The 26,753-nt window shown below is 37.9% G+C and overlaps 1 protein-coding gene across 7 annotated transcripts in view; it reads left to right on the plus strand.

The window, feature by feature from the left end:
- The window catches only part of LCLAT1 (lysocardiolipin acyltransferase 1), a 184,910-nt gene that overhangs the window by 76,546 nt on the left and 81,611 nt on the right, over positions 1-26,753 (plus strand). The gene's annotated exons all lie outside the window — the stretch shown is intronic.

The following is a 26,753-nucleotide window of genomic DNA, read 5'->3' on the forward strand; positions in this document are numbered from 1 at the left end:
TTTTTTTTTTTTAATTTTTTTTAATGTTTATTTATTTTTGAGACAGAGAGAGACAAAGCATGAACAGGGGAGGGGCAGAGAAAGAGGGAGACACAGAATCTGAAACAGGCTCCAGGCTCTGAGCTGTCAGCACAGAGCCTGACGCGGGGCTCAAACTCACGGACCGTGAGATCATGACCTGAGCTGAAGTCGGACGCTTAACCAGCCGAGCCACCCAGGCGCCCCAGGATAAACTGATTTCTTACATAGCAACTAACTTCCTTTAGAGTTCACATCCTCATAAAACCAGCGTGAATTATGACCTCGCCTCGGAATTCATATAGTCTCACATATCCACAGTATATTACTGGTGGAAGCAGTCACTGTCCTCAAGATTCTAGGGGGAAAGCACAGACTTCGGTTCTTGAGAGAAATGTCAGAGATCTTATCAGTATTTTCAAAGCTGCCACATCCCTAAAAGGACTGATCAAAAAAGAAAAGAGAAGGCATGTGTCACCAGTAGCAACAATGACAATGTCTTGTTTATTGTTCCTGATTCCACATACAATATAGTAACAGAATATTGCAACTGACAAACTTTGTCAACAACGAAGAACAATTTAAACAGTCTTGTGTCTAATTTAAAAGCCTCACAAAGCTTTCTGGAGGATAGTGGCAGCAGCCTGATTTTTCTCAGACTTAAAAAGTGTTCAAATTAACAATCAGAGGAAATAAAAACATGGCTCACTCATCTCTTCAGTATGACTAGGAGGCAAAGAATACCATGACCTTCTCATTGCCTTAATAGAGACATAAATTCTAAGTGTTCCTTCTGACTTCCTATTGTTGTAAGCCCGTGGGTGCTAAGGGTGGGGAGGTAAGGCTTAAGAGTAGAGGGACACAAACAACTAAGAAAATGCCTAATACCAAAATACCGAACACAGGTCAGACACAGTGGTTCGTGGCACAAGATACAGGGACATGACTATTAAGACGGCAGGGCATGAAGAGGCAGCCTCAGAGAAGCATTGCTTCTGAGGGAGAATCACATACACACAGGAGAGTTAGCTCCTCATAGAGGTGTGGCAGTGAGGAAAACAAGGAAATTAAGAATGAGAATGTCATCAAATAAGCATTTGGGGATATGAAAAAAAAAACAAAACGTATAAGCAACACAAAGAACAGTAATGGTCAAGAAAGCAAAAAATGTAAACAAGAAATGAATTCAAGAAAAGAAAAGTAGAACATAAAGGCAAAAAATCCTATCAGAACTGTACAGGAAAACAAAGAAAATGGAAATGAGGGAAAAAATTGTCAGAAAGTGGTTGAAAGGGAAGATAGCCAAAGGAGGTCTGACATGTATATATAATTAGAGTCCCTAAAGAAGACAATCAAAAGTACAACCCAAGAAACCATTTTGGGCATAAAAGATAACATGAGAGGCACTTCCAGGATGAAGCATGAGTCTCCATGGACCGATTGCCCAGAGAAATGGTGAAAATTCTAAAACAACAGTCATTTAAAGTCTCTAGAAGTGGTCCCAAGGACATATGGCAAATGGCCACTTATTCGAGAAAGTGCACCAAGATTTGTTGAGAATAGTGAGGATCTGTGGTATTTGAAACAACACACGTTCCTTTCACCTCCCAATTTAGTCAAACAAATTCCACTCTAAACTGGTGCAGCCAAGAAAACAGGCCTGCCTCCCTCCCTCCTCATTGCACAGCTGTCTTCTACAAGCCCTCACTATCTTCACTCGAATAACTGCATATTGATTACATGATGACTGAGTTGTCTGGTTTCCAAGAAAGCAAATTAGGCTGGAAGTCTCTGGTAAAATAAAAATTTTACATCTGCGTATGAAGAAACAATGAGTTTAGGTCCGTGTGATTGCATTACCTTACAGCTTTCAGAAGTTTTATTCGCATTTAATATAGTACAAAATAGATTTGAAGCTTGCACTCTCCAGATAGGTATTACTTTGACTTGATTCTAAATATAGAATATTTATCTCCTATTGTGAAATTAACTTTAGAGCCAAACATGTTTAGGCAGAATCTAGGAACTATTAAATTTTCTCTTTTAATGTCATGTATAACTGTTTTAATAGCCTTAGCTGGTCCACATTTATCTAAGAGCTTATTTTAAAAAACTATATAAACAATAAATGAGCAGGATGAACATGTGTGGATCATGCTACAGTAAATGGGGGAGGAGTACAAATTGTAGAGCTTTAGAATGTGTCCCAATTTAAGTTGTTATTAACTTAAAATTGACTGTTAAAGATACAAGTAGTCTTATGTAAGTCTCAGGTTAACTACAAAGCAAAACTTTGGAGTAGATACACAAAAGAGAGAAAATGTTTGGGGCCCCTGGATAGCTCAGTCAGTTAAAAGTGTCCAACTCTTGGTTTCAGTTCTGGTCATGATCTCACAGTTTGTAAGTTTGAGCCCTGCCTTGGGACTTTGCCCTGACAGTGAGGAACCTGCTTGGGATTCTGTCTCTCTCCTTCCCTCATTTTCTGTGTCTCAAAATAAATAAACTTAAAAAAAGTTCAAGTATCTGTTGCATTTATATATAATAAACTATCAGAGATATTAAGAAAATAATCCCATTTGTAACTGTGTTAAAGAGACTAAAACACCTCAGAATAAATTAAACCAAGGAGGTAAAATAACGTGTACACTAAAAACTGTAAGATATTGGTGAAAGAAACTGAAAAAGACACAAATGAATGGAAAGATATTTGGTGCTCATGGATAAGAATAATTAATGTTGTTAAAATGTCCATACTACTCAAAGCAGTGTACAGATGATTCAGCGCAATCTCTATCAAAATTTCAGTGGTATTTTTCACAGAAATAAACAATCCTAAAATTTGTATGGAGCCAAAAAAAAAAAGCCCCCAAACAGCCAAAGCAATCATGAGAAAGAACAAATATGAAAGCATCACACTTCCAGATGTCAAAGTGTATTACAAGTCCATAGTAATCAGAGCAGTATTGGCATAAAACACACAGATAACTGGAAGAGAATGGAGAGCATCAGAACTAAATCTATGCAAATATGGTCAATTAATTTATGACAAAGGAGCCAAGAATATATAATACACATTATTGAAGAGTACATGATATTGGGAAAACTGGACAGCCACATGCAAAAGAATGAAGCTGGACCATTATCCTACCACATACACAAAGATTAACTCAAAATGGATTGAAGTTGAATTTGAGACCTGAAACCATAAGACTCCCAGAAGAAAACATAGATGGTAAGCTCCTTAATATTGGTCTTGGTGGTGACTTTATGGATTTGACAATAAAAGCAAAGGCAACAAAAGCAAATAAAGAAGGACTACATCAAACTAAAAATCTCCGGTATAAAGGAAACCATCAAAAAAATGAGAAGGCAGTCTACAGAAAATATTTGCAAATCATATATCTGACAGTGGGTTAGTATACAAAGTACATAAAGAACTCCTCAAACTCAACAGCATAGCAAAAACAATGCAAACAAAAATCACACCAGAAATCCCCCAATAAGCCTGATTTTAAAAATGGGGAGAGGATCATAGTAGACATTTTTTGAAAGAAGATATACAGATGACTGGTACATGAAAAGGTGCTCAACATCACTAATCATTAGGGAAATGTAAATCCAAACCATAATGACATATCACTACACACCTGTTAGAATTGCTACTGCCAAGAAAATGAGAAAAGTGTTGGTGAGCATGTGGAAGAAAGGGAAGCCCTGTGCATGGATGGTGGGAATTTAAATCGGTTTAGCCACTATGGAAAGCCATATGGAGAATTCTTAAAAAATTAAAAACGGAACTACCGTGTGAGCCAGCAACTCCACTTTTGGATATTTATCTGAAGGAAAAGAAAACACTAACTTGAAAAGGTATATACACCCCCATGTTCATTAACAATAGTCAAGATATGGAAACAACCTAACCATCCATCCATATCAATGGATGAAGAAGATGAGAGATAGGAGATTGCTGGAAGATGTGGGAACAGGAAGACCCTAATTTCATGTTGTCCCACTGATACAACTAGATAACACTCCCAACAGGGTAAATAACCCAGAAAATAACTAAAGACTGAAGAACAAACTCCATAACTTAAATGTAGAGAAGAGGCCACATTGAAGAGGGTTAAGAAGGGCAGAGATGCAATGGGGAGTGAAACCACAGTACTGTCCAAGAAAAGGAGGGACCTGTGGGCATGGAGAGGGGAATAGAACTAAACTATCACACTGGGAAGCCAGCATAGGGAAGATGAATCCCCATAACATTTGGCTTCAAAAACCAGAGGGGCTTAAATTTGTTGTGAGTTCTTTTAACCAGTAGGGCTTAAAGTCTGCAATTTTAAAAATCAGTGGGTTAGCTCTCTGAGAGCTGGGAGGGCAGAAGGCAAAAGAAGACAGAGTCTGTGCCCTTAAAGAGACAGCATAACAAACACAAAGAGATAACAGCAAAGCAGCAGCAGCTTAAAAAATGCGTTGGGTATACAGGAGGGAGAATTATTTACTAATCTCAGATCGGATCTCTGAGGGACAGAGCTCACTGGGAGACTTCTCCAGGTACAAATGAATGAGCAGGTGCCACTTCCCTTTCATGCCCCCCCCCCCCCGCCCCCAGCATAAACACACGACCACCTGTAGTGTAGAAATTCACTACCTAACTTGCTTATACTGTACCTTGTGGATCCGTCCCATCCAGCCAGGCTTGCCTCATTCCCAGTGCTGCTGGTGCCCTCTCCTAGAAGACCAGCACGAACTTTGCCAACACCTTATCTCCTGACCCCATGATTTGTGGGGCCTGGGTCCCCTCTCATGGAGGATCAGCTCACAAACCTTGTTAAAACTACATGCCACACCCCCAGCATATTGCAGATCCACTCTGTCCAATACTCTCTTGGCTGGAGCCTATTCAAACCAGGGCCACATGTCCAGGGGTGCCTGGGTGGCTCAGTCAGTTAAGTGTCCAACTTTGGCTCAGGTCATGATCTCACAGTTTGTGAGTTTGAGCCCTGCGTTGGGCTCTGTGGTGACAGCTTGGAGCCTGCTTTGGATTCTGTGTCTCCTTCTCTCTCTGTGCCCCTCCCACACTAGTGCTCTGTCTCTCTCTGAAAAATAAACATTAACAAAAATTTTTTTCAGGGGCACCTGGGTGGCTCAGTCAGTTAAGCATCTGACTTGATTTTAGCTCAGGTCATGATCTCACGGTTTGTGGGTTCAAGCCCCCACATTGGGCTCTGCACTAACAGTGTGGAGCCTGCTTGGGATTTCTCTCTCCCTCTCTGTCAGACCCTCCCGATGCTCTGTCTCTCTCTCAAAATAAATAAACATGGAAAAAAAAAAAAAAAAAAGGTACAAGCCTGGCAGTATACAAACAGCCCCAAGAAGAGCCACCACCACTCCAAAGTGACTCCTGCCCTGCCTGACACTATTCAGATTACAGCCCCCAGCAAAGAGCTGGGGGGCCAACAGCTGGTCTGATTGCAGTCTCTGCCCACCAACAGAAGCTTTTTGGGGGACAACATGGGGATAGCGTCCTGCAGATGCCACTGCATCTCTGACAAACGTGTAGTCTGACTCAACTCAAGCCCAAGGTGGCCTCAGACTGGCCCACCAACACCACAGGGACCAAACACTGCCCAAAGCAGGCAGCGAGCCACTGCAGACGACTGAACTGAAGGAAAAAGCAGCTCAGTTAAAACAGCAGGGTGCGCACAGCACACATAGGAACCACCCCTGAGGTGCCAGGTTCCAGTAAACAGGGGACACTGCACCGTAGGACACTACAGGGCTTCTTCTTCATAAGGCCACTACTTTCTTTTTAAAAAGTTTTTTTTTTTTTTTTTTTTAATTTTTTTTTTTTTTTTCAACATTTTTAATTTATTTTTGGGACAGAGAGAGACAGAGCATAAACGGGGGAGGGGCAGAGAGAGAGGGAGACACAGAATCGGAAACAGGCTCCAGGCTCCGAGCCATCAGCCCAGAGCCTGACGCGGGGCTCGAACTCACGGACCGCGAGATCGTGACCTGGCTGAAGTCGGACGCTTCACCGACTGCGCCACCCAGGCGCCCCTAAAAAGTTTTTTTTAATGTTTATTTTTAAGAGAGAAAGACAGTGCGAGCAGGGGAGGGGCAGAACTCACAAACCATGAAATCATGACAACTCGAAGTCAGATGCTTAAACAACTGAGCCACCCAGGTGCCCCAAGGCCACTACTTTCAAGAGCAGAATACATAGCTGACTTTTCCTAACACATAGAAACAGACACAGAGAGGCATACAAAATGAAGACACAGAGGAGTATGTTCCATATGAAAGGATAAGACAAAATCACAGCAAGAGACCTAAATGAAATGGAGATAAGTAATATGCCTGATAGAGAATTCAAAATAATAGAAAGATACTCACTAAACTTCATAGTGGAGGACATCAGTGAGACCCTTAACAAAGAGAAAGAAAAAGAACCAATCAGAGATGAAGAACACAATAAATGAAATTAAAAATACACTAGATGGAATAAATGTCAGCCTAAAGGAAACAGAAGAATGAATCAGTGACCTGGAGGACAAAGTAATGGAAAGTAATCAAGCTGAACATGTGAGAGAAAAAAAAAACATGTAAAATGAGAATAGACTTAGCAACTCAGCGACTCCATCAAGTGTAGTAACAGTTGCATTATAAGGATCCCAGAAGGAGAAGAGAAAAAAGCAGAGTGTTTATTTGAAGAAATAATAGCTGGAAACTTACTGAATCTGGGGAAAGAAACAAATTCAGATCCAGGAGGCACAGAGATTCCCCCAACAGAATCAACCCAAGGAGGTCCACACCAAGACATATGGTAATTAAAATGGCCAAAAATAGAATTTTAAAAGAGCAAAGAAAAAGGATACCATTACATATAAGGGAAACCTCAAGACTGTAGTGGATTTTTCAGCAGAAACTTTGCAGGCTAGAAGGGAGTGGCATAACATATTCAAAGTGCTGACAGGGGAAAAAATTTGCAGCTGAGAATACTCTCTCAGTCCAGGCTATCATTCAGAATACAAGGAGAGAGAAAGTTAAAAAGTTAACAAAAGTTAAAGGAATTGATCACCACTAAACCAGCCCTGTACGAAATGTTAAAGGGGATGTGGAGCCTGGGTGGCTCAGTCGATGAAGCATGGCTTGTGAGTTCAAGCCCTGTCTCGGGCTCTGTGCTGACAGCTCAGAGCGTAGAGCCTGCTTCAGATTCTGTGTCTCTTCGTCTCTCTGCCCCTCCCATGCTCATGCTCTGTCTCTCTGTCTCTCAATAACGAATAAATGTTAAAAAAAAAAAAATGTTAAAGGGGAATATTTGAGTGGAAAAGAAAGACCATAATCAAGAATAAGTAGAAAGCACAAAAGCAGTAAAAAAAAGTATAACTATAAAAAATCAGGGGTGACTGGATGGCTCAGGCAGTTAAGCACCTGACTTTGGTTCAGGTTGTGATCTTGCAGGTTGTGAGTTCAAGCCTTGTGTCAGCTCTGTGCTGACAGCTCAGAGCCTGGAGCCTGCTTCGGATTCTGTCTCTCTCTTTCCCTCTCTGGGCTGGCCTTCCCACTTGCACTCTGTCTGTCTCTCAAAAATAAACATTTAAAAAAATAAAAGAAAAATCAGTCAAGTGACTCATGAAATGAAAGTATGACACCACATACCCAAACTTGGTGGGAGTGGGGGAGTAAAGAATAGGTTCAAACGTAAGTAACTGTTAATTTAGACTGCTATATGCAGCAGACGTTATCTATAAACCTAGTGGTGATCACAAATCCAAAACGTAGTAAAGAAGAGTAAAGAATAGGTTCAAACGTAAGTAACTGTTAATTTAGACTGCTATATGCAGCAGACGTCATCTACAAACCTAGTGGTGATCACAAATCCAAAAGCAGTAATAAACATGCAAAAAAATAAAGAGAAAGGAATCCCAAGTACATCATCAAAGAAAGCCAACTTATGAGAGAAGAGAGCAACAGAAGAAAGGACCAGAGAAGAACTATTAAACCTGTATACGGGCGACTGGGTGGCTGAGTTTGTTCAGTGTCCAACTTTGGCTTAGATCATTATCTCACAGTTCATGAGTTCGAGCCCCATGTCAGGCTCTGTGCTGACAGTGCAGAGCCTGGAACCTGCTTCAGATTCTGTGTTTCCCTCTCTCTTTCTTTGGCCCTCCCTCGCTCACACTCCCTCTCTCAAAAATAAATAAATGTTAAAAAATTTTTTTAAAAACCATAAACAAGTAACAAAATGATAATACATACCTATTAATAATTACTTTGAATGGAAATGGCCCTGTGCTCCAGTCAGAAGACACAGGGCAGGGGCTCTAGATGGTTCAGTCAGTTAAGTGTCCATCTCGATTTTGGCTCAGGTTGTGACCTCACGGTTTGTGGGTTCTAGCTCCGTGTCAGGCTCTGTGCTGACAGTGTGGAGCCTGCTTGGAATTCTCTCTCCCTCTCTCCTTGCCCCTGCCCCACTTGTGCCTTCTTTCCTTCTCTCGAAAGAGAAAGAAGGAAAGGGAAGGGAAGGGAAGGAAAAAGGAAAGGGAAAAGAAAAGAAAAAGACATAGGGTGACAGATTGGTTAAAAAAAAAAAAGACCCATCTGTATGTTGCCTATAAGAAACTTATTTCAGACCTAAAGACACATACAGATGGAAAGCGAGAGGATGGAGAAATGTTTGTCATGCAAATGCATATGAAAAGAAAGCAGGGGTAGTAATAGTGATCTTGGATAAAATAGACTTTAAAACAAAGACTGTAACAGAGACAAAGACACTATATAATCATAATGGAGACAATCCAACAAGAAGATATAATAGCTGTAAATATTTTTGTGTCCAATATGGGAGCACCCAAATACATAAAACAGTTAATAACAAAAAGGAACTAATCGATAATAATACAAAATTAGTAGGGGACTTTAAAACCCCATTTATATCAGTGGACAGATCATCCAGACAGAAAATCAAAAAGGAAACAGTGGTTTTTTTTTTTTTTTTAATTTTTTTCAACGTTTTTTATTTATTTTTGGGACAGAGAGAGACAGAGCATGAACGGGGGAGGGGCAGAGAGAGAGGGAGACACAGAATCAGAAACAGGCTCCAGGCTCCGAGCCATCAGCCCAGAGCCGGACGCGGGGCTCGAACTCACGGACCGCGAGATCGTGACCTGGCTGAAGTCGGACGCTTAACCGACTGCGCCACCCAGGCACCCCAAGGAAACAGTGGTTTTGAAGGACACCTTGGACCAGATGATTTAACAGATATATTCAGAACATTCCATTCCTAAAACAGCAGAAGAAGATACCTTTTCGAGTGCACATGGAACACTCTCCAGAACAGATCACATATTAGGCCACAGAACAAGTCTCAAGAAATTCAAAAAGACTGAAGTCATACTATACATCTTTTCTGACCACAACACTATGAAACCAGAAATCAACCATAAGAAAATAAATCTGGAAAGAACATAAATACATATAGGGTAAATAACATGATACTAAACAATTAATGGGTCAACTAAGAACTCAAAGAGGAAATAAAAAAATACATGGAGACAAATGGAAATGAAAACACAATAGTCCAAAATCTCTGGGATGCAGCCAGAGTGGTTTTCAGAGGGAAATTTTAGCAATACAGGTCTATCTCAAGAAGCAAGAAAAATCTGAAATAGCTTAATCTCTTACACCTAAAAGAGCTAGAAAAAGAACAATCACCCAAACCCAAAACCAGTAGCAGGAAGGAAATAATACAGGTTAGAGCACAAATAAGTGATATAGAAACCAAAAAAGATAATAGAACAAATCAATGATGCCAGGAACTTGTTCTTTGAAAAGATCAACAATATTGATAAACCTTCAACCAGACTTACAAAAAAAAAAAAAAAAAGAGAGAGAGGATTCAAATAAAATTAGATGTGACAAAGGAGAAATAACAACCAATATCATAAAAATACAAAAGATTGTAAGAAACTGTGAAAAATTATGTGCCGACTAATTGGACAACCTAGAACAGATGGATAAATCCTAGAAACGGAAAACGCAGCAAAACTGAACCAGAAAAAAATAGGAAATTTGAACAGATTATTAGCAATAAAATTGAATTAGTGATCCAAAAATGCCCAACAGACAAAATTTCAGGACCAGACAGCTACACAGGTAAATTCTACTAAATATTTAAAGAAGAGTTTAATACCTCTTTTTTACTAATTTGGATGCCATTCATTTCTCTTTTTTTGTCTAACTGCTGTGGCCAGGACTTCTAGTACTATGTTGACTAAGAGTGGTGAGAGTGGACATCCTTTGTCCTGTTCTTTACCTTACAAGGAAAGCTACCAGTTTTTCCCCATTGAGTATGATGTTTGCTCTGGCTTTTTCATATGTGGCCTTTATTATGTTGTGGTATGTTCGCTCTAAACCTACTTTATTGAGGGCTTTTATCATGAAGGGATGTTGTACTTTTCTATGTCTATTGAAATGATCAAATGGTTTTTAGCCTTTCTCTTATTGATGTATCACATTGATTTGTGAGTATTAAACCACTAAAAAACCACTAGATCATGGTGAATGATTTTTTTAAATGTATTATTGGATTCTGTTTGCTAGTATTTGGTTGAGAATTTTGGTAAGGAAGAAGTAAAACTTTGGCTATTTGCAGCTGACATGATACTATATATAGAAAACCCTAAAGACTCTACCAAAAAACTATTAGAACTGATAAATGAATTCAGTAAAGTCACAGGATACAAAATCAATATGCAGAAATCTATACACTAATTGCATTATACAGAAATTGCATTTCTATACACTAATAGTGAAACTGCAGAAAGAGAAATTGAGAAAATAAGCCCATTTAGAATTGCACCAAAAATAAGATAACTAGGAATAAACCTAACAAAAAAGGTGAAAGACCTGTACTCTGAAAACCCTAAAACATTGATGAAAGATGTTGAAGATGACACAAAGAAATGGACATTCCATGCTCATAGATTGGGAGAACAAATATTGTTAAAATGTCTATACTGCATAAAGCAATCTATAGATTTAATGCAGTCCCTGTCGAAATACCAGCAACATTTTTCACAGAACTAGAATAAATAATCCTAAAATTTATATGGAACCAAAAAAGACCCCAGATAGCCAAAGCACTTTTGAAAAAGAAAAGCAAAGCTGGAGGTATAACAATTCCAGACTTCCAAGATATATTACAAAGTTGTAATAATCAGAATAGTATGGTATTTGCACAAAAATACACTCATAGACCAGAACAGACAGAAAGCCCAGAAATAAACCCATGATTATAGGGTCCATTAATCTTTAACAAAGGAGGCAAGAAGGGGAAAAGGCAGTCTCTTCAACAAATGGTGGCCAACTGGACAAGAGAAAACTGGACAGCAACATGCAAAGGATGAAACTAGACAATTTCTTATACCATACACAAATTAAATGGATTAAAGACCTGGGGCACCTGGGTGGCTCAGGTGGTTGAGCATCTGGCTCTTGATTTAGGCTCAGGTCATGATTTTGCGGTTTGTGGGATTGAGCCCAGTGTTGGAGTCTGCACTGAGCGTGGAGCCTTCTTAGGATTCTCTGTGTTCCTCTCTCTCTGCCCCTCCCCCTCTCACTGATACACACTCTCTTTCTTTCAAAATAAATAAATAAACTTTAAAAATGGATTAAGGATCTAAATGTGAGACCTGAAATCATAAAAATCCTAGAGTAGATCACAGGCAGTAATTTCTCTGACATCATCCATAACAACAATTTTCTGGATTTATCTCTCTTCTGTGACAAGGGCAATAAAAGCAAAAATAAACTATTGAGACTACACCAAAAAAAGCTTCTGTACAGCAAAGGAAACAACCAAGAAAACTAAAAGATAACCTATGGAATGGGGGAAGATTTTTGCAAATGACATATCTGATAAAAGGTTAATACCAAAAAAAATAAAGATCTTATACAGCTTGACATCAATTAAATAATCAAATTAAAAATTGGCAGAAGACATGAACAGACATTTCTCCAAACATGTACAGATTGCCAACAGACACATGAAAAGATGCTCAACATCACTGATTGTTAGGAAATGCAAACCAAAACCAAAATGAGATATGTCCTCACACCTGACAATACCTAAAATAAAAAAGTCAGGAAATAACAAGTGTTGGCAAGGATGTGGAGAAAAGGAACCCTGAAGCACTGTGGGTGGGAATGCAAACTGGTGTAGTCACTGTGGAAGACAGTATGGAGGTTCCTTAAAAAGTTAAAAATAGATCAATGCCAGAAATTGGTTCTTTGAAAGAATTAACAAAGTTGATAAACCACTAGTCAGTTTGATCAAAAAGAAAAAGGAAAGGGCCGAAATAAATAAAATCAAGAATGAAAGAGGAGAGATCACAACCAACACAGCAGAAATAAAAACAATAATAAGAGAATATTATGAGCAATTATATGCCAATAAAATGGGCAATATGGAAGAAATGGACAAATTCCTAGAAACCTATACACTACCAAAACTAAAACAGGAGGAAATAGAAAATTTGAACAGACCTATCACCAGTAAGGAAATCGAATTAGTAATCAAAAATTTCCCCCAAAACAAGAGTCCAGGGCCAGATGGCTTTCCAGGGGAATTCTACCAAATACTTAAGGAAGAGTTAACACCTATCCTCTTGAAGCTGCTCCAAAAAGTAGAAATGGAAGGAAAACTTCCAAACTCATTCTATGAAGCCAGCATTACCTTGATTCCAAAACCAGACAAAGACCCCACTGAAAAGAATTATAGACCAGTTTCCCTGATGAACATGGATGTAAAAATCCTCAATAAGATATTGGCCAACCAGATGCAACAATACATTAAAAGAATTATTCACCACAACCAAGTGGGACTTATACCTGGGATGCAGGGCTGGTTCAGTATCTAGAAAACAATTAATGTGTTTCATCACATCAATAAAAGAAAGGACAACCATATGATCCTCTCAATAGATGCAGAGAAAGCTTTTGACAAAATACAGCATCCTTTCTTGATAAAAATCATCAAGAAAGAGGGATAGAAGTATCATACCTCAAGATCATAAAAGCCATATATGAAAGACCCAACGCTAATATCATCCTCCATGGGGAAAAACTGGGAGCTTTCTCCCTAAGGTCAGGAACAAGACAGGGATGTCCACTCTCACCACTGTTATTCAACATAGTGTTGGAAGTCTTAGCCTCTGCAATCAGACAACACAAAGAAATAAAAGACATCCAAATCGGCCAGGAGGAGGTCAAACTTTCACTCTTTGCAGATGACATGATACTCTATATGGAAAACCCAAAAATGCACCAAAAAACTGCTAGAACTGATTCATGAACTCAGCAAAGTTGCAGGAATCAACAATGCACAGAAATCAGTTGCATTCCTATTCACCAATGAAGCAACAGAAAGAGAAATCAAGAAATCGATCCCATTTACAATTGCACCAAAACCCATAAAATACCTAGGAATAAATCTAACCAAAGAGGTGAAAAATCTATAGACTGAAAACTATAGAAAGCTTATGAAAGAAATTGAAGGCACACACAAAAAATGGAAAAATATTCCATGCTCCTGGATAGAAAGAACAAATAGTGTTACAATGTCAATACTACCCAAAGCAGTCTACATATTCAATGCAGTACCTATCAAAATAACACTTGCAGGGGCACCTGGGTGGCTCAATTGGTTAAGTGTCCGACTCCGGCTCAGGTCATGATCTCACGGTCAGTGAGTTTGAGCCCTGCGTCGGGCTCTGTGCTGACGGCTCAGAGCCTGGAGTCTGCTTCAGAGTCTGTGTCTCCCTCTCTCTCTGACCCTCCCCCGTTCGTGCTCTGTCTCTCTCTGTCTCAAAAATAAATAAACGTTAAAAAAATAATTTAAACTTTGAAAAAAAAATAACACCTGCATTATTCACAGAGCTAGAACAAACAATCTGAAAATGGGTATGGAACCAGAAAAGACCCCGAATAGCCAAAACAATCTTGAAAAAGAAAACCAAAGCAGGAGGCATCACAATCCCGGACTTCAAGCTGTATTAGAAAGCTATAATCATCAAGACAGTATGGTACTGGCCCAAAAACAGACACTCAGGTCAATGGAACAGAACAGAGAACCCAGAAATGGACTCACAGATGTATGGCCAAGTAATCTTTGACAAAGCAGGAAACAATATCCAATGGAATAAAGACAGTCTCTTCAGCAAGTGGTGCTGGGGAAACTGGACAGGAACATGCAGAAAAATGAACCTGGACCACTTTCTTACACCATAGTCAAAAATAAACTGGATGAAAGACATAAATGGAAGACAGGAAACCATCAAAATCCTTGAGGAGAAAGCAGGCAAAAACCTCTTTGATCTTGGCTGCAGCAACTTCTTACTCAACACGTCTCCAGAGGCAAGGGAAACAAAAGCAAAAATGAACTACTGGGACCTCATCAAAATAAAAGCTTCTGCACAATGAAGGAAACAATCAGCAAAACTAAAAGGCAACTGACAGAATGGGAGAAGATATTTACAAATGACATATCAGATAAAGGGTTAGTATCCAAAATCTATAAAGAACTTATCAAACCCAACACCCAAAAAACAATCCAGTGAAGAAATGGGCAAAGGACAGGAATAGACACTTCGCCAAAGAAGACATTTGGATGGCCAACTGACACATGAAAAAATGCTCAACATCACTCATTATCAGAGAAATACAAATCAAAACCACAATGAGATACCACCTCACACCTGTCAGAATAGCTAATATTAACAACCCAGGCAACAACAGATGTTGGCAAGGATGTGGAGAAAGAGGATGTCTTTTGCACTGCTGGTGGGAATGTAAACTGGTGCAGCCACTCTGGAAAACAGTATGGAGGTTCCTCAAAAAATTAAAAATAGAACTACCCTAGGACCCAGCAATTGCACTATTACACACACACACACACACACACACACACACACACTGGAGCATTACTCGGCAGTCAAAAAAAAGAAAGAATGAAATCTTGCCATTTGCAACTACATGGATGGAACTAGAGGGTATTATGCTAAGTGAAATGAGTCAGTCAGAGAAAGACAAATATCATATCACTTCACTCATATGAGGACTTTAAGATACAAAACAGATGAACATAAGGGAAGGGAAACAAAAATAATATAAAAACAGAGATGGGGACAAAACATAAGAGACTCTTAAATATGGAGAACAAGCAGGGTTACTGGAGGAGTTGTGGGAGGGGGGATGGGCTAAATGGGTAAGGGGCATCAAGGAATCTACTCCTGAAATCATTGTTCCACTATCTGCTAACTAACTTGGATATAAATTTAAAAAATAAAAATAAATTTAAAAAAGTTAAAAATACAACTACCCTATAATAAGTACTGGGTATTTATTCAAAGAATAGGAAAACACTAATTCAAAAGGATACATGCACTCCTATGTTTATTGCAGCATTATTTATAATAGCCAAATCATGGAAGGTACCCAAATGTCTGTCGACAGATGAATGGGTAGAAGAGGTGGTGTATGTATTCAATGGAATATTACTCAGCCATAAAAAAGAATGTAATCTTGCCATATGTCCAGAGAGTGTAAAGCTAAGTGAAGTAAGTCATTCAGAGAAAGACAAATACCATATTATTTTAGTCAAATGTTGAATTTATGGAAAAAAAACAAATGAACAAAGGGAAAAAAAAGAGACAAACCAAGAAACCGACTCCTAACTATAGAGAACAAACAGATGGTTACCAGGGGAGAGGTGGGCGAGGCGATGGGTAAAATAGGTGGAGATTAAGAATACATTTACTGTGATGAACACTGAGTAAAAATGGAAGTGTTCAATCAGTATATCATACACCTAAATCTAATATAACACTGTACATTAACTCCACTGGAATTAAAATGAAAAAACAAAAGATTTGAGTTATACACACAGAGGAATATTAGTTAGCCATAGATAAAGAGTAAACTCTGCCTTTGAGACAACATGGATGGACCTTGAAGGTATTATGCCAAGTGAAGTAAGTCAGAGGAAGACAAATATATGATCTCACATATATGTGAAATCTAAAAACAAAATATAACGACAAAGAAAACAGCAAAACCTGAATTCAGATGCAGAGAACACATTGGTAGTTGCCAGAGCCTGGGGGTTGGGGATTTAGCAAAATTTGTGAAGGTGATCAAAAGGCACAAACTTCTAGTCATAAAATAATAAGTTATGGGGATAAAATATACAGCATGATAAGTATAATTAATAATACTAGATTGAACATTTAGAAGTTGCTGAGAGTAGATGCTTAAAGTTCTTATGAGAAAAATTATCTATTGTTATCTATTGGTAATGATGTTAACTAGACATACTATAGTGATCATTTCCCAGTATATATTCATATGGAATCAGTTTGTTTTACACCTAAAATTAATGTTATATATCAGTTTCATTTCAGTTAAAAAAGTAGCACTGCTTTATTGGGTAGTTGTGAGGATTAAGTTCCAGTGGAGTGCTTTTGCTGCTTCTTGTCGCTTCTGTAGTTCCGTTTGGAACATCCCTCCTCTGCCTTTTGCCTCACAGAGGTCCATATTCGGCCCTCATTTTTCCAGTGTCTCAGAGACCCATACTCTTTCTCTTTATCCCACCACCTAAGCTTTATTTCTTCCTGTTCTTCACTGGTATTGTCATTTTTATTGTCACAAATCTTTCTCCTCTTTTGTCATGAATTCCTATCTAAGTATTTCATTCTTAGCTTTTCCATTTGTACATCTTACCCCCACATGAGTTATAAGCTCCTTATGGAGTATCCTTCACATTGTAGGTTCTTGAATATTTGTAGACTTGGTAGGATTTCTTGAAAATGCAAAATTTAATGAGAACTGATTATGGATTAGAGAAAATGATTTTAGAACCAGTGGTGAATAAGTGCAAAGAAAATTAAGGCAAAAATGTAGGCAGAAAGAAAACAAAACACGAAAATCAAACCAAACTTCAAATGGAGCATGTTTGCAAATGAGAGTATTAAAGCTGGAATTTGCAGGGGGAAATGAAAGGGAAAAGAATGGAAACATCTCAGTCCTGCTTCAGATTATACTAGACTTAGCCTGTTGACAGTTTGACATGACTTTAGGGAATATTTAATATTGCTATTTGTAATTATTTCTGATAAATATTTGTTTACCAGATGTTTAGAATAGGGTTTTCTAATCTATTTAGTTCATTTACAAATGACTAAAGAAAAATGATATTTTATATTTGTAGTGCCAAGTTGGAGAATGGATGAGAGTTTGGAATTTAAGAATTCTTTCACTAAGGTGAAATAACAGACTAATATAACGGGTTAGGAAAGAAATCAGTAAGGGTATTTAGATTCCAGGTCAGGTTATAAAGAATTTTGTTAAAGTTAATAGTTTGGTGGAGTTTGCTAAGATACAGGAAATTAAATTTTAACCAAAAATGTCCTATAGTTAGAATTCAGCTGTATCTAATGGTAGTATACACATTGATTTTTATTTTTAGCCAACTTTGTAACCACTTAGTTGCAATTAATGAAATGAAATATTAACCCAAAGATGTCATAAAAAGCCATTTGCCTGGTACAGAATCACCAGGCAAATGGGCTTTTTGTTCATGTGTGCCTACACAACTCATGGCTTCTTGATTTTTCCAGACACTTAGTGGCAGAAGAGTTTGAGGCCTTTCCAAAGTATAAAGAGGAGTAAATATTAAAGAGATAGTGATTTAAAAAGTGGCCATGTTGTGTATTAAATTTAAAATCTCCCTGACCTGACATCATAGTTTCAAAGTAAATTGTCACGCAGTTCTGCAATTCTAAAACCGCAACATAACAGAATGGTGAAAAGTAGGAAAATCACAAATTGTGAGATAGAATTGTTATGAAATATGTGAAATTGTGAAATACGATTGTTCAGAATGAGATCAGGGAGAACGGGGGGTTACAGCATGGCCTCTGATGAATGCTTCTATCGGTTCTGTTGTTAAAGACACGCAGACTGAGTGTATGCCAGAAGCTCACCTGGGCTGGGCTGCTTTCCCAGGATAATTGAAACTGGGTGGGGGGTAGCTCCCAAGTTTGGCCTCCCAGAGTACTGACTGTCTGCCAAAACATTAAATATTTTTGGTCACATTAAATATTTTTTGTGAATTTGATTTACAGAAATAACTGCAATTTTATTTCAAATACCTTTGGTGTTTTCTAAGCATTTTTCTTTTTATCAATCCTGAATAAAACAGTCAAAGTCTACTCTACAACTCCCCAGTAACAACAACGATTATAGTGCACCCAGCTAGTGCACATGGAAGTGCTGTAACACAGGGAGGTGTTGATGCAAAGATAATCATTTAGGTGGTCCAACTTTCCATCTTAACTGTGTTTCATTGATGTATTTATAAGGATTAGTAAAGTATACATTGTTGAAATAAAGATGTCGTTGCTCCTACAGTGTTAAGAGTTACTAAATTGACGTGACCTTAACTTTTATTAACAACTGTGTATTAAGCACAAAGAATGGATGTTTTCCTATTTGAGATATTTGCAATTTATAATACCAAACTTTATCTCCTATGAGAAGGAAAATTCTTCCTCTCCTACATAGCTTCCTCCTACTTTCTTTATTATTATTATTATTATTATTATTATTATTATTACTATTTGCTTTCTCCTACTTTAAATTGACATTCTCTAAAACTAATATCGTTAAGCCCTGGAAGTCTTTGACTTCATCCAGTTTGGTGGACCCTGATTTTTACTTTACCAATTTCACGCTGTATATTAAAAGCGTCATTTGCCATGATCAAGTGAGATTTATTCCAGAGATGCAAGGATGGTTCAGTATCTACCAATCAATCAGTGTGATACACTACATTAACAAAATGAAGGGTAAACATCATATGATCCTCTCAATAGATGCAGAAAAGCATTTGTCAAAATTAAATACCTATTGATGATAAAAGCTGCAAACAGTGTGAGCTTAGAGGTCAACATAATAAAGGCTATATATATGAAAAACCCAGAGCTAACATCATGCTGAATGGTGAAAAACTGAGAGCTTTTCCTCTGATACCAGGAATAAGACAAGGATGTCTTGCCACTTTTATTCAACATAGTACTCGAAATCCTAGCCATAGCAGTCAAAGAATTAAAAGACATCCAGATTGGTAACGAAAAAGTAAAACTGTCACTATTTGCAGATGACACGATACTACACATAGAGAACCCTAAAGACTCTACCAAAAAAACTATTATAATAAATTAATTCAATAAAGTTGCAGGATACAAAATTGACATATAGAAATCTGTTGCATTTCTGTACACTAATAAAGTAGCAGAAAGAGAGGGGAACAAAACAGTTCCATTTACAAAGGCACTGAAAAGAATCAAATACCCAGGAATAAAATTAACCAAGGAGGTAAAAGACTGTACTCTGAAAAGTATAAAACACTGATGAAGACGCTGATGATGATTCAGACCAATGGAAAGATATTTTATGCTCATGGAATGGAAGAGTTTATATTATTAAAATATCCATGCTACCCAAAGCAAATCACGGATTCAATACAATCCCTATCAAAATACCAATAGCATTTTTCACAGATCTAGAGTAAAAAACCCTAAAATTTGTATGGAATCACAAAAGACCCCAAATAGCCAAAAAGAACCTTGAGAAAGAAAAGGGAAACTCAGAGGTGTCACAAACAACCCCAGATATCAAGAGGTACTACAAAGCTGTAGTAATCAAAACAGTACTATACTGGTACAAAAGCAGGCACATAGATCAATGGGACGGAATAGAGAGCCCAGACATAAACCCATGTGTATATAGACAACTAATCTGTGACAAAGGAGGCAAGGGTGTACAATAGGGAAAAGCAGTCTCTTCAGTAAGCGGTGTTGAGAAAACAGGAGCACTTTCTTACACCGTACACAAAACGTAAACTCAAAATAGATTGAAGACCTAAATGTGAGGCCCGAAACCATAAAACTAGAAGAAAACAGACAGGAATCTCTCTGACTTTGGCCTTTGCAACATTTTCCTACATATGTCTCCTGAGCCAAGGGAAATAAAAGCAAAAACAAACTATTGAGACTACACCAAAATTAAATCTTTTGCACAGTGAAGGAAACTATCAACAAAATGAAAAGGCAGCCTAATGAATGGCAGAAGACATTTATAAATGATTTGTCCAATAAGGGGTTCATATCCAAAATGTATACAGAACTTAAATAACACACACACACACACACACACACACACACACACACACAATCCAGTTAAAAAATGGACAGAAGACATGAATAGACATTTCTCCAAGAATATACAGATGGCTGGGGTGCTTGGGTGGTTCAGCTGGTTAGGTGTCTGACTCTTGATTTCAGTTTAGATGTGAAACTGAACATGGGATCAAGCACCGCATCAGGGTCCAAGCTGACAGTGCAGAGCCTGCTTGGATTCTCTTTCTCCTTCTCTCTCTGTCCCTTTCCCACTCAACGTGTGTTCTCTCTCAAAATAAACTTAAAAAAAAAAAAAAAGACCTATAGATGGCCAACAGACACATAAGATGCTCAACATCACTGATCATCAGGGAAATGCAAATCAAAACCACAGTGAGGTATCACCTTCCATTATAATAGCTAGTATCCAAGAGGTCAGAAGTAACAAGTGTTGTCAAGGGTGTCCATAAAAAGGAACCCTAAGGCACTGTTGGTGGAAATGCAAATTGGTATAGCTGCTGTGGAAAACAATATGGGGCTTCCCCCCAAAATTAAAAATAGAAATATAATCCAGTAATTCCAGTACTAGGTATTTACCCAAAGAAACCAAAAGCACTAATTTGAAAAGATATATACAATCCTATGTTTCTTGAAGCATTATTTACAATAGCCAAGATAGGAAAGCAACCCAACTGCCCATCAATAGATGAATGAAGATGTTGTATGTATACAATGGAACATTAGCCATAAAAAAGAATGAAATCTTGCCATTTGTGACAATATGGATGGATTTAGAGGGTATAATGCTAAGTGAAATAGGTCAGAGAAAGATAAATACCACGTGATTTCACGTATATATGGAACCTAAGAAATGAAACAAATGGATAAACAAAAAAGTAGAAACAGACACATAAATAGAACTGGTGGTTGACAAGATGTGGATGGTAGATATCGGGCAAAAATGGGTGAAGGAGGGACTGGGAAGTATGGGTTTCCAGTTATGGACTAATCACAGGGGTGGAAAGTACAGGATAGGTAAAAGTAGTCGGTGGTATTTTAATAGTATTGTATGGTGACAGATGGTAGCTGTACTTGTGCTGAGCATGACATACATATAGGGTTGTCAAATCACCGTGAAACTAATGTAACACTGTGTGTCAACTATACTTAGAAAAAAATTAGTGCTACTTCACAACTCGAAGAGGAATAGATTTCTAATTGGAGAAATCTCTCACAAGACTTGGTGTCACTAACATCCCAGCCCCACTAGTTTCTTTGGTACAACCAAGACATGAGTTTTGTCGCCTACCTTAGATAAGTGTGTTCATCATCCAGGCTAACAACTGGTTTGGCCTTCCGGGAAGGAATCTCTTCCACAAACATATTTGAAGCTCCCTCTGTGACCCTTTCTTCAAAGGGGACTTCTCGTCAAGGGTTCCTGGTTACTAACTACACAAATCCTGGCTACTTAATACCTATACTGTAGCTGTTACTCTCACAGCAAACTTTTGTATGGCTAAACCACAAGAAACTGATCAATGTCTGGCTTCTTCTTGTATCTAAATTATAGAAGATTTCGCAGCAGCCTTGTTCCCTGTGTTGTTGCATTTATTACTAAACACCTAAAGGCCAGACAAAGATGATGTTTCACCATTTTTGACAGTGAACCTTTTTTTTTTTTTTTTTTTTTTTTATTAATGTATACATCTCATGACAGGATGAAAATACCTGATACTTTCTCTGCCTCCTAATAGCCAGTGTCAAGACAAAAGGGAGGGAGTGTGTCAGGAGGCTCTAGGGCAGATTTCCTCCTTCATCAAAGGGCAAGAGTTGATGAAGGGAGGATGGAGCTGCCTCTTTCCTACTTGGGACATTATTGTTAGAGCACATCATACTTGGAGCTGCCGCAGCTGTCTTGTGTCCAAGAGGATGGCGGAGTAGAATACGAGAGCCTGGCCTCCGAACCAGCCTTGGGGCCAGCTGTATTTTATGTAAGAAACATAAATCCAGATTGTTTATATGACTTCCAGATTAGTGTTCTGTCATTCATGGCCAAAAATTTGCTTTCCCCATTTCACCACGCTCTAAAGAAAAATATCCAATGATTGATTTACTCATTCAGTACATTTTATTCAATGCTTATCATGAATCAAAATCTTTATGAAAACCATCAAATGAAATATAGTACAGTATATTAAACCTTTTAGTTCTGTGGCTAGATATCACATTCAGATCTGTGTCTTTTCAGATACAAAGCAAAGATCAGTTTCATCTTAGCAATTCTAGTTGCAAAATAAGTTCTTGTAATTGTTGATTTTATAGTTTCAGTTGCCAGAGTTACTTGGCTGAGATGAGTTTTGATGCCTTTTTTTGGTGGGGGCGGGGGGTGGTCAGGGAGGGAGGGAAACCCATTGGGAACAAAGGTTCAGTTCAGTTAAGTCATGTGCCAGGCTATATACCAGGATTATACTTCTTTCTAGGATTATACTGAAAACTAAGTAACTTTTTAGGATTGTCTTGAGATCTAAGTAATTTAAATGAAGCTTTTGAATTTGTTAGTTTACTCCTTAACAAAACTTAAAGCCTGAGCTGTATGGAAGTTTACAGTTTCTTTGGGGTGGGAGAAACTGCTCTGGGCTTTAAGGCCATCCAAGCAATCACTTACTGAAGTTAATACAATTGGTTACCTCAGTTGGATATCCCAATTAGAGATGTGAACCATCTCTGATACCCCAGTCAGATTTGCATTGCTTCAGGCTGCTTGGCCTCCCAAATAAATATGAGCTTATGAAGCGTGTTTCGATTCTAGGCTTTTCAGTACCCCTATGCCTACTGAAAACGAAGGGATTCCTTTGCTTAAATTAATAAGTAGATTCTAAAAATTACCTAAAAAGAATGCTTTTATGACAGGGTGAGTTTTAGGAGAGAGCAGTGAAAGAATTAGGGGGGAGCTTTAGGGTCTTGTGTCTGTTTTGCATTTAGTGGAGAAGCACAAACAAAATAAATCTTTCAGTGATCAGTTTGAGCCAACTTTGAAAAGAGTACTTTATAATAATAGTAAAAAGATAGGAGAGATGGCCCCAGTGGACCCCATGGACCCTGACCTTATGTCAATAGAGAACTGGACTGCACTGCCTTCAGCTGTCCTTTCACTTGTGGCTAAGAGAGGGCTCTCTAAATTGAAATTTTATTTATTTTATTTTTTATTATGAGAAAGGCAGCATTGCAATACTGAGGAAAAAATGAATTGGCTGTTAGATTTATTATATATGTCATTATTAGAGGAGTTTCAAAAAAAAGGTGGGGTTTTTTTTCTTATTCCTTATCATAAATCTTACAGAAAACATTTTCCTTGTGCTTGCAGTCAGATATTTCTGAGTGTTACACCATTGTGTAATGAACACCAGGCAGGGACATATGATGTAGCCAAGAATTAGAAATGTTCCTCCACGGTACAAATAATGCCAAAACTATATCTTAGAAATGTTGTTACTGATAATCTTTTAACTATTATAGTCAAGTAAATGGTAAACAAATCCCAAGTAAGAATATTAAGGTCTCTGAGTTTAGAATGCAAAGCAGTGGTTATTTATATATATATTTTTAATCAAGCAAAAATTTGGATCAACTAATAGCTGATTCTTAAACACCTTTTTATATGGAATAATTTTAGATTTATAGAAAACTTGCAAAGATAGTACAAAAAATGTTTCTCTTCACCTAGCTTCTTTAGGACATGTATCAAAAGAAGAGGGTACAATCCCATTAACTACAGATCTCATTCGGATTTCAGATGTCCTTTTTCTGTGCCAGGAGCCAGTTGAGGATCCTGTCCTTTCTTCTGGTCACCATGTTTCCTTAGTCTCCATTCAGTGGCAGTCTCTCTTTGTTTTGGTGCTTTTGACAAGTACTGGTTGGATACTTTGTAGAATGTTCTTCAATTTGAGTTTTTATATCTTCTCATGATTAGATGGGGGCTATGGGTTAGAGGGAAAAGCACCATGGAGATAAAGTTCTCTTCTCATTTTGGCAGGGAGGTCCATGATATCCATATGGCTTATCACTGGTGCTGTTAATTGTAATCATTTGTCTTAAGGTGGTGCCTGCCAGGTTTCTCCACCATAAAGTTTCTGTTTTCTCCCCCTTTTTATATATGTTTATTCACTAACAGCAGCCCATGTACAAGGGCTGGGAGGGGGTGGGTATTGAACTTTACCTCCTGCAGTGAGGAGTGTCTACATATTTTATTTGTAATTCTGTAAGGAAGATTTGTCCCTTCTCATTTATTTATTTATTCAGTCATTTAATTATACCAATATGAACTTGTTGATATTTTTTCCTTTGGGTTATAATTTCGTGTTATTTATTACAGTGTTGACATTGTATGGCTTTGTCCAGTGGAATATCTTGGAGGTTGGCCTTTGTGTCTTTTTGGGCCTCCATCTTTTTTTTTTTTTTTTTTTTAAACCTTTTTTTAACTTTTCACTTTCTAGTGGTATAAGATTTTTGTATTTTCCCTCCCCAGCCCTGGACTCCACATTTCTCTAAGGAATCCTAGTTCCATTTCTTAATGAATGCTATTAGAAACTGAGATCTTGGCCCTGATTGTGCTCTGTATTAGTTTCCTATTAGTGCTTGTACTGTGAGTAGAGTGGCTTAAACAACACACATTTATCATCTCACAGTTATGGAGGTTACCAGTCTGAGGTGACTCTGTTTGGGCTAAAATCAAGGCATTGGCAGGACTGGTTTCTTTCCGTAGGCTTTTGTATAGAATCGGTTTCCTTGATTTTTCCAGCTTTAATTGGACACTCAGTCCCTTGCACTTGGCCCCCTTTCTCCACCTTTAAAGCTAATAAAGACTGGTCGCATCCCTCTCGCTTACATGAGTCTTTTCCTGCTTCCCTCTCCCACTTTTAAGGACCCCTCTGATTGCATTGGGTCCAGTAGGCTAATCCAGGATAATCTTCCTGTCTTAAGTTCAGCTGATTCTTTTTTGCCATGTCACATACTCACAGGTCTGGGAATGAGGATAGACCTATTTTGTGGGGACATTGTTCTGCCTATCACATGCTAGTTGTTCTTCTGAGTGTACAGAACTAGTAATGTACTTCACTTAGGAATTCATTTTGCACAGCAGTGGGCTTCTTAGATGTCAGTTCATCTAGGAAATTGATTAAATGGGAAATCTTGCCCAGTATGAAAGACAGATTTTAGTCCCACACTAGTGTGAACCCACAAATTATAAGCAAGGAGCCTTATCTCGCCAACCAAAAGCCATCAGTAGGTGTTTCCTTAGTGTCAAGCACGACATCCTACTCTCTGCAGGTAGATAGGTTAATCTCTTTGTGGAGTCTGTGAAATTTGCAGCAAGGCTGGTTTTTATCTTGCAAGTTAAGCAGCTTATGAGAGGGATGTAGACAGCATTACCTAATATAAAATGTTGAGTTCAAAGAAGATAGGGCTTCCCTAACTTTGTGTAGCATTTAACACCCTGACCAAAGTTGAAATTCTGAGAAATAATTACTTGTTCTGGATTTATATGTAAATTATCATTGTGCATAACTGCACCCTCAGTAAATACAGTATTTGCTCATGACTGTTGTGATATAAGTTTATACAAAAATTTGCATTTGTTTATATCACTCATTCTCATTTATTAGATGGCTGTGGATAACATTCCCCTAGGATTGAAGATGTAATGAAGAGAACAATTTGTCTCTTCCATGTTGTTTTTGGTGTCACATTTATAGTCTCATAGTAGATACCATAATGAATTAATGAATACATGGACAACAGTGATACATCAGATTAATTTATCTTTGAAGTTCAGTTTTCATAGGACTAGGTGAGTAGTGCAGATGTTTTTATGATTCCCTTAACTGTATCCACATTGAAGTGGAAAAAAGGAAAAAAAATGTGTAAAGAGCTTTTTTTAATCAGAAAGAGTGCATGATGTTAAAAATCCACTCAATTCGTTTTTTTTTTTAATACAACTCTGAAATTTGATAAAAGAAAATTTAAGCCAAGGAAAACCAGTTTCTAAAATTATACAGTGGTTTTTGACAATAGAGTATGCTTGGGGATTACTCTTGTCTGCTTTGAGAAAGAGAAGGCAATGCTGATAACATAAATGGGGTTTTAGAAGGAAGACAGAAGGAGCCATGCCAGCATGCACAAAATCTGTCTTTATAAACCTGCCAGACTCCCAATCCTTGTCTGAGAAATTCAGGTGATGGATGGAATGCCCTCCAGTGGAAAAGTATGAAAAAAAACAAGTAATACAGATTAATTTCAGATGACACGATCAATTGTACTGTTATTTATCCAGCCATAGACGTGTGAAGTAAATGTCATAAAAATGTATGTTTGAGGATCTCCAGAATGTTAAAACTGTGGATATTGCTTTAAACACAAAGTATACATTGAAGGCAATGACATGGGGGAAAAAATTCACAAGATTGTTCCTGTGATTCTTATGAAAGGGAGAAAAAC

The sequence above is a fragment of the Neofelis nebulosa genome, chromosome 9 (genome assembly GCF_028018385.1).
Source record: "Neofelis nebulosa isolate mNeoNeb1 chromosome 9, mNeoNeb1.pri, whole genome shotgun sequence".
In the NCBI taxonomy this organism is placed as follows: Eukaryota; Metazoa; Chordata; class Mammalia; order Carnivora; family Felidae; genus Neofelis; species Neofelis nebulosa.